The sequence below is a fragment of the Adiantum capillus-veneris genome, chromosome 24 (genome assembly GCF_014529385.1).
Source record: "Adiantum capillus-veneris isolate H3 chromosome 24, ASM1452938v2, whole genome shotgun sequence".
Lineage (NCBI taxonomy): Eukaryota > Viridiplantae > Streptophyta > Polypodiopsida > Polypodiales > Pteridaceae > Adiantum > Adiantum capillus-veneris.
The window spans coordinates 60466982-60479387 of NC_140954.1; the positions used below are offsets into that span (position 1 = coordinate 60466982).

Here is a 12406-nt window from a genome sequence, read left to right on the forward strand (position 1 = left end):
ACTTTGTTCATTAGGATGGATCTAATCTCCTTGTTATCCAGTTCACGTTTCAATTTACCTATTTTTTTTGCAATTAGCACTGTTATTCCCACCTTCTCTAGAGTGTTTTTTTAAGTCATTCCATAAATATGGTCTAATTTTTAACAGTTCTCCCAAGGTAAGAGTGCATTGAATGGGTGTAGAGATGATTGAATGGATGTTGTATACCTCTAGGGTCTACTTCACTCTTTTTACCTGAGTGATTTTACACACTATGGATTTTTCTTTGTTGTCTCCTAAGTAGCACGGTTGTGTTTTTAGAGTCAATGGTTTAGACATTCCTGATGCTTCAGAGATGCAATCCCCATACAAAGATTGCATATCATTGTCCATATTAGGAGGTAGATTGTCTAGCCAAACTAGCTCTATAGGAGCTGACTTCAAAGTTATGCTCCCATCATTAATCTCTCTTACTTTTTTTCATAAATGTTCTGGTCAGTATTCCTCCACGAGTGGAATTCCATCTAAAGCATCTTCAATGTCATGCACTATGAGTTTTGGCTCTTTAGTTTCAAGGTGGGGTTCTACCATCGCTTTGGATTTCTCTTTTTTGGTTTTAACTGCAAGCTCCTCGAGTTTTGCTATACTCTCAAGCTTGGGTTTTTGTATTTTCAGCATTTCTTGAGTAATTCTTACCAAATTTTGATAAGATTCAAGCTAGGCTGTTTCCATATCTGAAGAAGGATAGTTTTTCCATTTGTTTTCCATGTTGTGGCCTGCTTTAAGCCCCGCTTGGAAAGCTTCCAAGGCTGCATTGATTGGCTCAAAGAATTTCTCTACCAAAATTGATCCTCTAGATTTCATTGTGGTTTCTTTGATTTCACTCCCGTTTATTTTACTCTTTCTTGGAATAGTTTCTTGACTTTTTCCTCAATTTCATCCTTTTGTTTTTGTTTTCTCATAGTATTCTCTAATTCATCAAAGGAGTTATGTTTCTTTTTCTTAGCCTGGGCTCTAATGATCACCTTGATTGTAAGTTCACTCTCTGAAGAGCTACTAGGTATCACTTGGACTACATTCACTACTACTTTTTCCTTGTTTAACGGATTTTTTGCACATTTTCAGGGAAATGTCCACCCTTTTTGCAAAATTGTGTACAAAAATCTTCAATTGGATTAATGTTCTTGTCAGGTTCTAGGTATTCACTTTTCCAATGATCATCTGCACCACAATTATGGCAGTTTCCACTCCTTGGCTTAATCATGGGTTTTACCATAGGAGGTCTAACACCTTGATTAGCTACATAGTATATTGGTGTAGCATAAGGCATAGGTTCCTCCATTGATGGTGGATGTGAATTATACCACTCTCCTTCTACCATTACTTTAGATGGGCTAGGCTCAACATAAGGTGTAATAGGTACTAGTGCTTGTTCATCTATGACTCCTTCTGAATGCATGTACTTTAGATGCACTCCATTATGTCCTGGATATGGAGATTTTTAACCCAACACTAGTTGTGGTCTTTCCATACCCATCGGTGGTCTTTCTGTTGGGGCCATATTAGGCTAATATTTGTACATGGGTTTTCCTTGTGGCCTCATGGGCACGTATTGAACATTTCCATCGTACTTTGGTCGGTAATAGCACTCATTGGTCTCATAGTTGGTCCATTTACCCTCCATAACACACCATTTTTGTGGCCTAACTGATTGTCCCTGTTGAGGTATCCCTTTCCCTGGTCCTCTCGTAGGTGCTTTTTGCATGTTATTCATCATTTCATTCATCCTTTTGAGCATGTCTTCTATGGTTTTAAGTGGTGTTGCAGTAGCCATTCCCACTTGTGTTGGTTTTGTGGATGTTGTTTTCTCACACTGAGTATCCTTAGGGACATCTTCTTCATTGAAAATATCACAATTGTCTCCCAAGTCAATAGCATGTGATACACACTCTTCATCAGGGTTTTCAACTTTTAAATACTGAGTCCCATTTTCATCCATATACATTTTCCCTTGTTTGTTTGACCTTATTTCCTCTTCAATATCTATGTCATGGTCATCAATGCGAATGTCATACTCTTCATTAGGATCCAGGTAAACCTGAGCTCCATGGGCATTAGTCTTATAAAAGGTGAGTATATGCTTATATTGCACTGTCGTTCCGGTTCCTGCATGAGTCGAATAGGAAGACATTTTGGATGTTGAGTCTGAATATGTGTCTGAAACTTCTTCAAAGATAGTGCCCGAGTGATCAAGTTGATTCACACTCTATGTGGTGGATACTCTACTAGAGGTCTCCCCAAATATGCTTTGATTTGCTAGTATACGACTAGATCTAAGGTTCATATAGACTTGTTAAGCAGTGGATAGAGTACTTACTGTCGGATTGAATTGTTATCCGCTTTTCCACTTGACTTGAATGCAACTCCTATCAAACTCTCAATTCTTTGCCTGCAATCTGAGTTAGCCGTTTTAACAAAGTTAGCCGTTTTAACCAAGTTAGCCGTTTTCTCTCAAAGACTTTACAATTTTTGCTAACTATCGTCTTGGCCTGTGTATATCACTTCAATCTGAGCTAAGTGAGTCAGCAAATGAGACTTTCAGATTCTATCCCTGCAAAGAGCTAAAGGACTAATCTACAACCTGAAAACTGAGTTAATATGTACTAATTTAGACCTGATGGGACCCAAACTTGACCAATGGCCTGGATGATTATGTTGTTCTAACATTGTACTAGCTTAAAAGTCCAAAATCTTGTCTCTGGGTCTCAGTAGTAAATAATCGTGTGATTATTTACTTTTCTCAATTTGTACACTTTTTAGGCTTGTTTTACCAGTAATCACCTTGTTGTGGTCTATGGACAAGTTTCATTGAGTTGAACAAGATTTGCCCAAGTTATCAACTGTTTAGTGTCCGTAGACTCAGTTTCGAGAATCTGGCTTAAGTCTCACTTTTGTGATCCAAATTTTACCAAATTTGATTTGTGGAGTCTACTTGAAATGCTTGACCTTGTGGTATACTCAAATATGCAAAATTGTTCAATTCTAGAGCAGAACTAAATAATCGTGATTATTTACTATTGAGAATTTTTTGCAACTTTTTGCCAAAATGTTGATACAAACTGGTTAAGCAACTTAGCTTAAGCTCCCTAGCCAAGTTTCACCAAGTTTGGATAAACTCTGCTCAACTTGTCAACAATTTTGTGTCTGTAGACTGACTTTACAATCTGGCCACAATTTCCACTTTAATGATCCAAATCTGATATGTGTGCTCAATATAACATGATAAAACTTGTGATATGCTTGGTTGATCAAAAAAGTTTTAAAAAGGGACAAAAGTAAATAATCGTTATCATTTACTTTTGACATTTTTTTAATATCTTTTTGGCCATCTGAGCATATAAACATGTTTAAAACTTCAAACTAAGCTTCTGAGCCAAGTTTCACCAAATTTGAATAAGATTTAGCAAGTCAAACTCAATTTCTCAACAATCAGTACAGATTTCGGTTTTTATCAAGTTTTGGTCTATTTTGTGATCCAAATTCTAGGAGCCTTTACAAAAGATGTTTGTAATCATGCATAGAGTCTTTGGTATCAACCTTGGTCAATCACAATTATTTAATTTTAGCTTAAAATGAGTACTTTTTGCAATCTTTTCACAATGGAGAGTCTTTTTATGACCTGTTTTAAGCCTCTGAGTCAAGTCAAAATTTAATTTGGCCTAAAATCTCAAGAAAAAGTAAATAATCTGAGTTGTTGCAAACTCTTGAATATTTACCTCAATTGCATCCTTAACACTAGAATGGTAACCTAACAGGACATAAAAGTGTCCTTTCAGGGTTTTGGGAAAAAATTCCAAAACCATAGTAGATCCACTCATTTTGAAAAATCCTTTTATGAGCTTATAGTTCAATAACTACTACATATGGAAAAAATGAGAAACTTGTAATTTTTCTCATCCCTTGGTCACTACAAGCCTCCAAAGTTGATGGACCAGTGCATTTTTCCCAAAACAGCAATTTCTTACGGTTGATTGCATATAATTAATAAGAGTGGACATTTTTGCAGGACAAGAGATAAAATGCTCCGTTAACTTCAATGGGTTGGTGACCAAAACATATGGTTGCTTTTACCTCACTAATTGTTTTTTGGGCAAAAAAAATAGGTACAAAAAAGTTGCATTTTTGCCATTCTACAGACCTATCATCAAAGTTTCTATAGTCACGCTCAATACAGATACTATATACATGTTTTCTTAGTTCCCTTTGGGCCTTTGGATTCAAAAGGAGCCATGGATCATGTCAAAAGGATAATGGATCTCTTACAATTGGAACCTTGGGGGCAATGATAAAGTGCTAAATACAGCAAACATGAAAAAACTGGGTTTAGCATTATGACCTCTAGAAACCCATAGAAACTACTCAATATCTAGCCAAGTTTATAGTCTATAATTAGATATGGTTACTGCGTACAAAATACACACAATTGGCCTAAGAAACTAGAAATATTGAGAAAGTTATACTTGCTACTCTAAAATGTATCGTATTCTTTAGCAATCAAAACACTCAACCATCATAATATACTATGCTATATAGCATATTAGGTCCCCCAAAACTCAAGGAATATTAGCTTTATCTTATACATTACACTTACACAATCAAAATTGAATTTGGATATCAAGAAAGACACCAAAAACAATCATAAAAGTGCTAATTTTGCCCAAAAAACAGGATTATGCAATTCTTGTAAATTGGTCATAACTTTCAATTTTAACACTTAGCTCTCCCTACAAGCATCAAAACATGTTGAGAACTATGAATTCCTAACCTCTAGCCATCTAAACCTCACAAACATGAACTTTAGAGTGGTATAGTTGCCAAAAATTGAAAAAAAGCCAAAGCAGGACCCGTTTTTTCACACAGTTTAGGTTCAAAAATGTTGTGCAACAGTAAGGTTAATGGTGAGATTGATACTCAAAAAAAAAAGCTAAGTTTTTTTCAGCCCATAAGACAACTTTGTGGATATATAGCACCTAGAAATTCATTTTCATACTCTTCAAATAATCCAAGAAAAATGGTCACTTAACAGGACACAAAAGTGTCCAAGGACATAAAAGTGTCGTGTTACCATTCTAGTGTTAAGCTTACCCTGGTTTATACAACTTTTAGAGCATAATCTCCAGCCGGAGTCAGTGGTTGACAGTCTTTTGGTGCTATTTCAAGCCATAGACATGAAATTCTGCAACTTCACATAAACAACTCACAATTGATTCTTTTGGAGTGAGCAATGCTTTGAGATCCCACCTGAGATTCTACTTACCCTACTCCTACGTTCTTTTGCAATTGGGTTGTGGAAAATGTCCACAAACCTTGGTTTTTTGAGCTTTGATCTAAAGACTTGTCTCATCCATCAATCATTCTCAAAATCCTAATTTAATCCTACAATACTACAAGGTACTTAGCAAGTACAATCTACTTCCAAGCTACCTCTACACAGCAAAAGACAATCTTAAGCTATGCGGTTTTAAAGAGAAAGTTTAGCTCTAGGTGATCCTAGAGGAAGTTAAAGGACAACTACATAAGACACTCGTGTTTTCTTTAGTTTAGGTCTATTCGTCCCTAGAAACGGTGCCAAATATGGGATGGATTTCTAACCTCACTCCTATCTTAGTGCAGATATAGCAAGAACCACGAACATAATTGTAAATCCATGGGACGAAGCTGACTTGACTAGTGCATAGAGGCTACAAGAGGGTGTCAATCTCTTGGAAAACAATAGACAACTCCCATCTAACACAAGCTACACTCAAATGACTAAAGTCATCAAAAGCCAATCACTAATCGACAAACAAAACATGATTACGACATCAAACGACATCCAAATGTTACGAAACTTACAGGACAACTATATAGGACCTAAGCACCCATGCTGATGGTCTCAAACCTCACTTTTGATGAAGTGAAAAAATCACGATTATTAACAGCAGAGTGAGTTTTTGACCTAGTCATTTTTGACCTCGAAGTCGTTTAAATGCTTAGCAATGATGCCCCAATACCGTGTCTATGCTTACTTTGTGATTTTCTAGCTTAAATTTCTACTTATCATGAGATTAGGCCGCGTGTCGATGATGTCATAAGCTATGGATTACCATGATATGTTTATGTCAATGCGTAGAGCTCCTACCTATGGTTGCAGGGCAACTGACGACACTGCAATGTGACAATCGAGAAGGAAGTAGGAAGCACGAGATGGAGAGAAGTGAGCACCGTTAGCTCACACTGTGTTTCTATCATCCAAAACTTAAAAATAACTTACAAAAATTGGCTTTTATACCTTAGCCAAGGTTTCTTTGGTCAAAAACTAATAATCTGGGAGCTTTAACTAAGGATAAGCAGGTACAATCTGGAATCTTATAGCCCCGGCTCATTGATTACAATATCCACCTAGAAAATAGGAGTTACAATATTCTCGATTTATCAAAATAATAAGTATTTTACAATAAAACTCCCAAAAAATGTTACATGGGTTAGCTTGCTGATAACACGTTGAGTCTTCTGACGTCTTTAGTTCTAAGTTCCAACCTGGAATAGCTCATTCCAAGCATCTACACTCAAATTAAACCTACATGTCAACACAAAGAATAGAGGGCAATCACACAAGGTTAAAGTAGAATTAACTACTAATTGGTTACAATCTAGCTAATCAAAGCATCATTTTTAGCAATCATAGAAAGTATGAGAGAGGCATAATTGGTTACTAATTAACTACTAATTGGTTACAATCTAGCTAATCAAAGCATCATTTTTAGCAATCATAGAAAGTATGAGAGAGGCATAATTGGTTACTAATTAACTACTAATTGGTTACAATCTAGCTAATCAAAGCATCATTTTTAGCAATCATAGAAAGTATGAGAGAGGCATAATGAAAGAGAATATAGAATTGATTGATGTAAATCAAGTCACATGAGCACCAACCCAAGAATATTATGTGAGAAAAGAAGGGGTGCACCTGCTAAAAATTTGTTACAAACATTACCTCAGGTCTGGTGAATAATGTTGGGTTAGTGTGAAACCAATTATTCTTTATTTTTTTGGCTTTGTCATCCAAAGTCGTGAGGAGAGGATAGTGATCTACAAGAAGTATACTTGGGCTTAGACTGATCCTATTGAAATGTTGGCAATCTACATTGACATGTAGCATTTGTCTAACATGACTTTACTCACCATATGGATCTGCTATAGTTTTGCCATGTATATTCCCCTTCTGTACATGCATCGCAAAGGTCATGAACTTCCTTATAGTTATCCCAACAAATCTTCTCTTAGCCTTGAATAACCAGACCGAGTCTTAAGAATCTATCTTCAATAGATTCCACCATGTTGAAATTTCCTACCATGATTATTGGTCCTGTGATAGCAGAAAGTTCTTCCCACAACTGAGCCCTGTTGTAAGAGCTACCTCCTCCATAAACTGAAAATAACATATAATTGAAGGGGTGTGGAAGGGGGATGGCACACAAGTATTGTGACCTAAAAGCTGAACCAATTTTAGTGGCAAGATCTTTTTCAAACCAATGGATGTACCACCTGATACCCTAACATGAGAAGAGGTGAGCTAGCAAAAGTCAGGGTTTATTTCATTCAATCTCCTCGTAAGTCATCTCCAACTACCTTAACTTTCTTGTAGGACACAAATATCCATAGGGCTGCCCAAAAGCCACTGCCTAATCTTTTTAGATTTGATGGGGTCAGAGATCCCCTTTACATTCCAAGATAGGTTCTTCATCTGCTAGCTTTTTTCTTACCTTTATCCTGTTGACTCTTTGAGGGTGTTCTGGCTATAGCAGAGTGAGGCCTCTTGTTGTCTTTACAAATGTCCATTGGCTCTGGGGATGTGTTGGTGTTAACTTCTTGCAAAGGTTGCTGGGAGACTTGATTAAAGTCCAAGAGCTTGTCTTTGATTGTAATTTGCATAATATTGTTACCACCTTCGTTTTGCTCAACCATTTTTTCTACTGGAGTGGTAGCTACTGCTTCTCCTTCTGAGTTTGATGAGGCATGATCAGAAATGTTAGAGTCCTATTTTGGAAGGTCTGGAAGGTTTGCTAGCAATGAGAATCTGTTGAAGTTCTTGGCTCTGGCCCTATTGTTCTCTCTTCTGGAGTTCGACCCCCCATTCTTGTTAGGAATAGCTGGGGGTGGATGGGGCGCAGTAGCAGACTTCTGGTTTCTTTCTTTTGGGTTATATGTTGCACTGGCAGTAGGAGGGACTTGATTCTGAGCCGGTTGGGGGGGAGGGAACTTGATAGGGCATTCTCACACAAAATGACCAGCAACACCACAATGAAAGCAAGCATTGGGTAAATATTTGTATGAGATGGGATGTTCCATTGATTCTCCTTCATCAGTGGCTATGACAATGGACTCAAAGAGGGGTTTAGAGAGGTCCATTTCAATCAACATCTGGGGTTTCCATGAGACGTTGAAATCTCACTGAGGTTTCCCCCCTACGAATTTTTCCTAGCTGCTCCCCTATCAATCTAAGGTGATGGTGAAAGTGCAGAGGGAGGTTGGGTAGTTCAATCCATACAGGGTAATTCTCTAACGCCAAGTTCTTAGGGCTAAAACTTTTAGACCACTCAAATAAACACAATGGAGAAGCTCTAATGACCAAATGTCCAGTGCTGAGGATCTCAAAGGCCATTTCAGGGGTTTTGAACATAAACAAGAAGTGATTCTTTGGAAATGCTTGGATGGATTCAAATTTACATCCTCTGCTTTCCCACTGGTTCTTAATCCATGACCTGAGCACTTCCATTGGAGGTCTAGGTCCTGTTATAAGATTGATAAGGGCTATGGCTTCTAAATCCTTCTCGTTTTTCTTAACTTGAGTAGCTAGGAGAAACACCAAAGGCTTACCTCCACAGTTTTGTCCCTAGCAGTCTTTGGCGTCTTGGCGATGGCGGCTTAACTGGCCTGGAGTAGCATTTGGGGAGCACCATGTGGTGCCTTCTTGCACAGGTCCCTGATTCAAGCTTGGTGCCTAAGTGGGAGCATTCACTAGACATGCATGACGTGGGCCTTTTTGTTCCAAAGCCTCCTGTAGTTGGCCAGTGATGTCACGAGGGAGGTGTTGGAAAAGTTTCTAAGTAAAGTTATTTGAAGGTCCTACCTGGAAAGCAGGGGAAAGGTCCTGTCTCAATAGTGGTCTATGAGGCAGGGGATTTGAGGCCCCCGCCAGACGTTTTCATGGGGAAAAGTTTGAGGAACTACCCCCCCTCACCATTAAGTAACACCCATATTTAAGAGGGGAAGGCAATGGGATCAAAGGCGGAGAATCTCATGCACAAAAGCCGAGGGGATTTCAATCATAGTAGTCAAATAAAAAACTAAACCTGAACGGGCACTAAACCTGGACGGGCATGTCATCTCACAATATAAGGCCATAAAAATGCCTAGGCATACATGATGCGTGCATGGGTGAGGTGGTTAGCCTATGCGACCCTCAACCTGGATTGTAAGGACACCGATTCAAGCCCTGGCAGATAGCCTCATTTTTCCCACTGGTTGAGTTTACTACAGCTTGATTTTTATGCGCCTGTGCTTAGCCTCCCTCAAAATCGCGCCCCTCAACCCGGACCGTCGATCTCATTAATCCACCCTGCATTTAATATGGGTGTTACTTAGTGCCAGGGAGGATGTTCCACTAGGGTGTGGACCTCTTGGTGTGTGTATACCTAATGTCATAACGTCCAAGTGCTTATGCCCTGACCACCCATCCTTCGAGTTTGTTAACAAATCAGATTTCTCACAAGGCTGCATGCGCCAAAGGGCTTTTGATTTATGCGGAACCACATAATTTGTGGATTCCATAGCAAACATCTTCCTCCTCACTGGCTGGACCTTCTCCACCCTCCACAATATGAATCTCCACACTTGCAAGCACGCTTGTTCCTTGGCCAACTCTTGCTAAGGCATTTCCTACCAAAAGACCACATCCAATTGCTTGCTCATCACCCAAAACGTCAGCTTATTAACCATCACACATGACTTCAATGTGATTGATGCCTTTAACTACATAGCAACGTCAATGGATACAAGAGTTTGGCCAATAGGTAACAAAGTTATTTTCCGTGAAAAGGACTTTGTCACACACTTGAAAATTGCCTCTCCCGTGTCTATGCTTGTTCCTACGACTGTGTCTACGCCTATGTCTCAATTGCCTCTGATCACCCTCACTGGGAATCATTCCCTTCTGCATCGTGATGTGTTTCTTACTTGGGCTAGAACTATATCATTTTAGGAAAAGGAGGAAGAGGCTTCTCCAACAAGCCAAAGAAGAGGAGGAGCTTCACGACATCTTGCCTCTCTTGCCAGCCAGGTTCTCATTTAAATATCTTCAACAAGAAACAAAGAGATTCAACAGGATCTTGGTTTTGGGTGCATGTGGCTCAATGTATGAAGGTACACTCCTTGATGGGAGGAAAGTGGCAGTGAAAGTACTAGAGGGAGTACTACAAAGAGAACATCAAGAAAAAGGTTTTTTGGCAGAAATAGCCACTGTAGGATCACACACAAGTCACCATAACATAGACCGTCTTGTTGGATTTTGTTGGGAGGGATCGCATCGTATCCTCATTTATGAGTTTATGGTGAGAGGGATGGCTCATGTGCATCACCCAGCCTTCATTGGAAGAAGCGGTATAATGTATCACTTGGGATTGCAAGAGGCTTACATTACCTACATGAGGAGTGTGAGAAATTGATCTTGCACTCCGACATCAAGCCACAAAACATACTATTGTGTGAGCAATTTGTGGCAAAGATATCCAATTTCGGGATGTCTAGGTTAATGCAAAGGGACATGCAATCATGTGTGATGACGAGAGTGAGGGGCACCCCAGGATAAATAGCTCCCGAGTGGTTTCTCCATGGAAGTGTAAGCAAGAAGAGTGATATATATAGCTTTGGAATAGTGATGGTAGAGATAATGGTGTGTAGGAAAGTTTTGGAGTTCTCCAGGCTCAACGTTGCGACAACAACTATATTAAACTCCAATAGTTCATGTGTAGAAGAGGCATGGCACTTGCCCAACTGGGCAAAAAATAAGTGGGCGCAAGGGTGCCTGATGGATATTGTGGACCTGCTCCTTCATAAGGAGTTCGTGATGTGTTCAAATGTTAATGCCCGGGAGAGGTCACCTAATAAAAGTGTAACCTATCACGTAAGTTCAACAGAAGGGTATTTAAAGTTCTTGAAACTTATAGAAATATATATATAGAAGGGCACTACTTTTTCAAATTTGAAAAAAAATTACAGATTTTAAAAGAAAAGGGTACATTATATTCCTAACAAAATTCATAGATAAGGGGTTTTACAAACATGTCTTGAACGCACGTGATATGATAGTTTTACACATAGTGAACCCCCTGAGGTAATGCACGTGGCTTTGACAAGTTGGAAGCATAGGCTACTCTACATAGCACTCTGGTGCATTCAATAAGTCCTTGCCTTGAGGCCCCACACTGCCACGGTGGTGAAGTGGCTCGAAGGTGTAAGCCCAATGTTCCACCGCCCCCTTATGCCTCCAATTCTACAAAAGAGACAACTCTATTGAGGGACTCAGAAACATAGCTCTTGAGTTATTGTACCAATAATTATCTTTAGCCAAGAATATCATGCATTTTTATCACTAATTGAGATATAGAATTATTTTAAGCCAAGAATGTCATGCATTTGTATCACTAGTTGAGCTACATTGTATAATAATTTGTTACGCTGACACTTTCAAGTATATTATTTTGATCAAAAGTGCTACTAGTTTCTTTTTGTCCCATGATCATGACTTGCCAAGCTAAGGTGATACCCTTGGACTTTGATTCCCACTATGTAACTCAAACATCTCAATAAACCTATTTACATGGTAGCTAGAAGTGGGTGACATCAACAAATTGCTACTTTAGAATGCGTATGTGTGTGCGTTGTCATGCCATGGCACGTACATAGTGTGAAATAAAAACATTCACCTGAATTTTTACACCTTTTGATGCATGGAAATAAAAAAAATCATGTACATATTGTGATATATGTTGAAGCTGCTACTAGGGTTGCTATCGTGTGCATACCTATTCGGGGAGTTGGGGTTCTGGACGTGGCGTCTTGGCATGTTTTCTCACTTGATAAGAAGTCAAATTTGGCTTTTTGATGTACATGTTTTAAGTGTTTCATGGTGGAACACTCATCTCGACTAAAAAGATTGATGTGGGCAAAAATTGTCGAAAATAGCAGCTAATAGAGTTGTTGTAGAATTGCATGAAAAATGATCCAAAATGGAATATTGATGAAAAATGATGCATATATATTCTTGTTATGCTTATATGAGTAATCCCACAAATTTAGGGAATTTTTTGACTCCGTTTGGGATTTT

General features: G+C 38.7%; 1 pseudogene; it reads left to right on the plus strand.

Moving 5' to 3' along the window:
* The first annotated feature begins 9822 nt into the window (after window positions 1–9822).
* Window positions 9823–11646, plus strand: LOC147426448 (G-type lectin S-receptor-like serine/threonine-protein kinase SD2-5; annotated as a pseudogene).
* The last annotated feature ends 760 nt before the right edge of the window (window positions 11647–12406 follow it).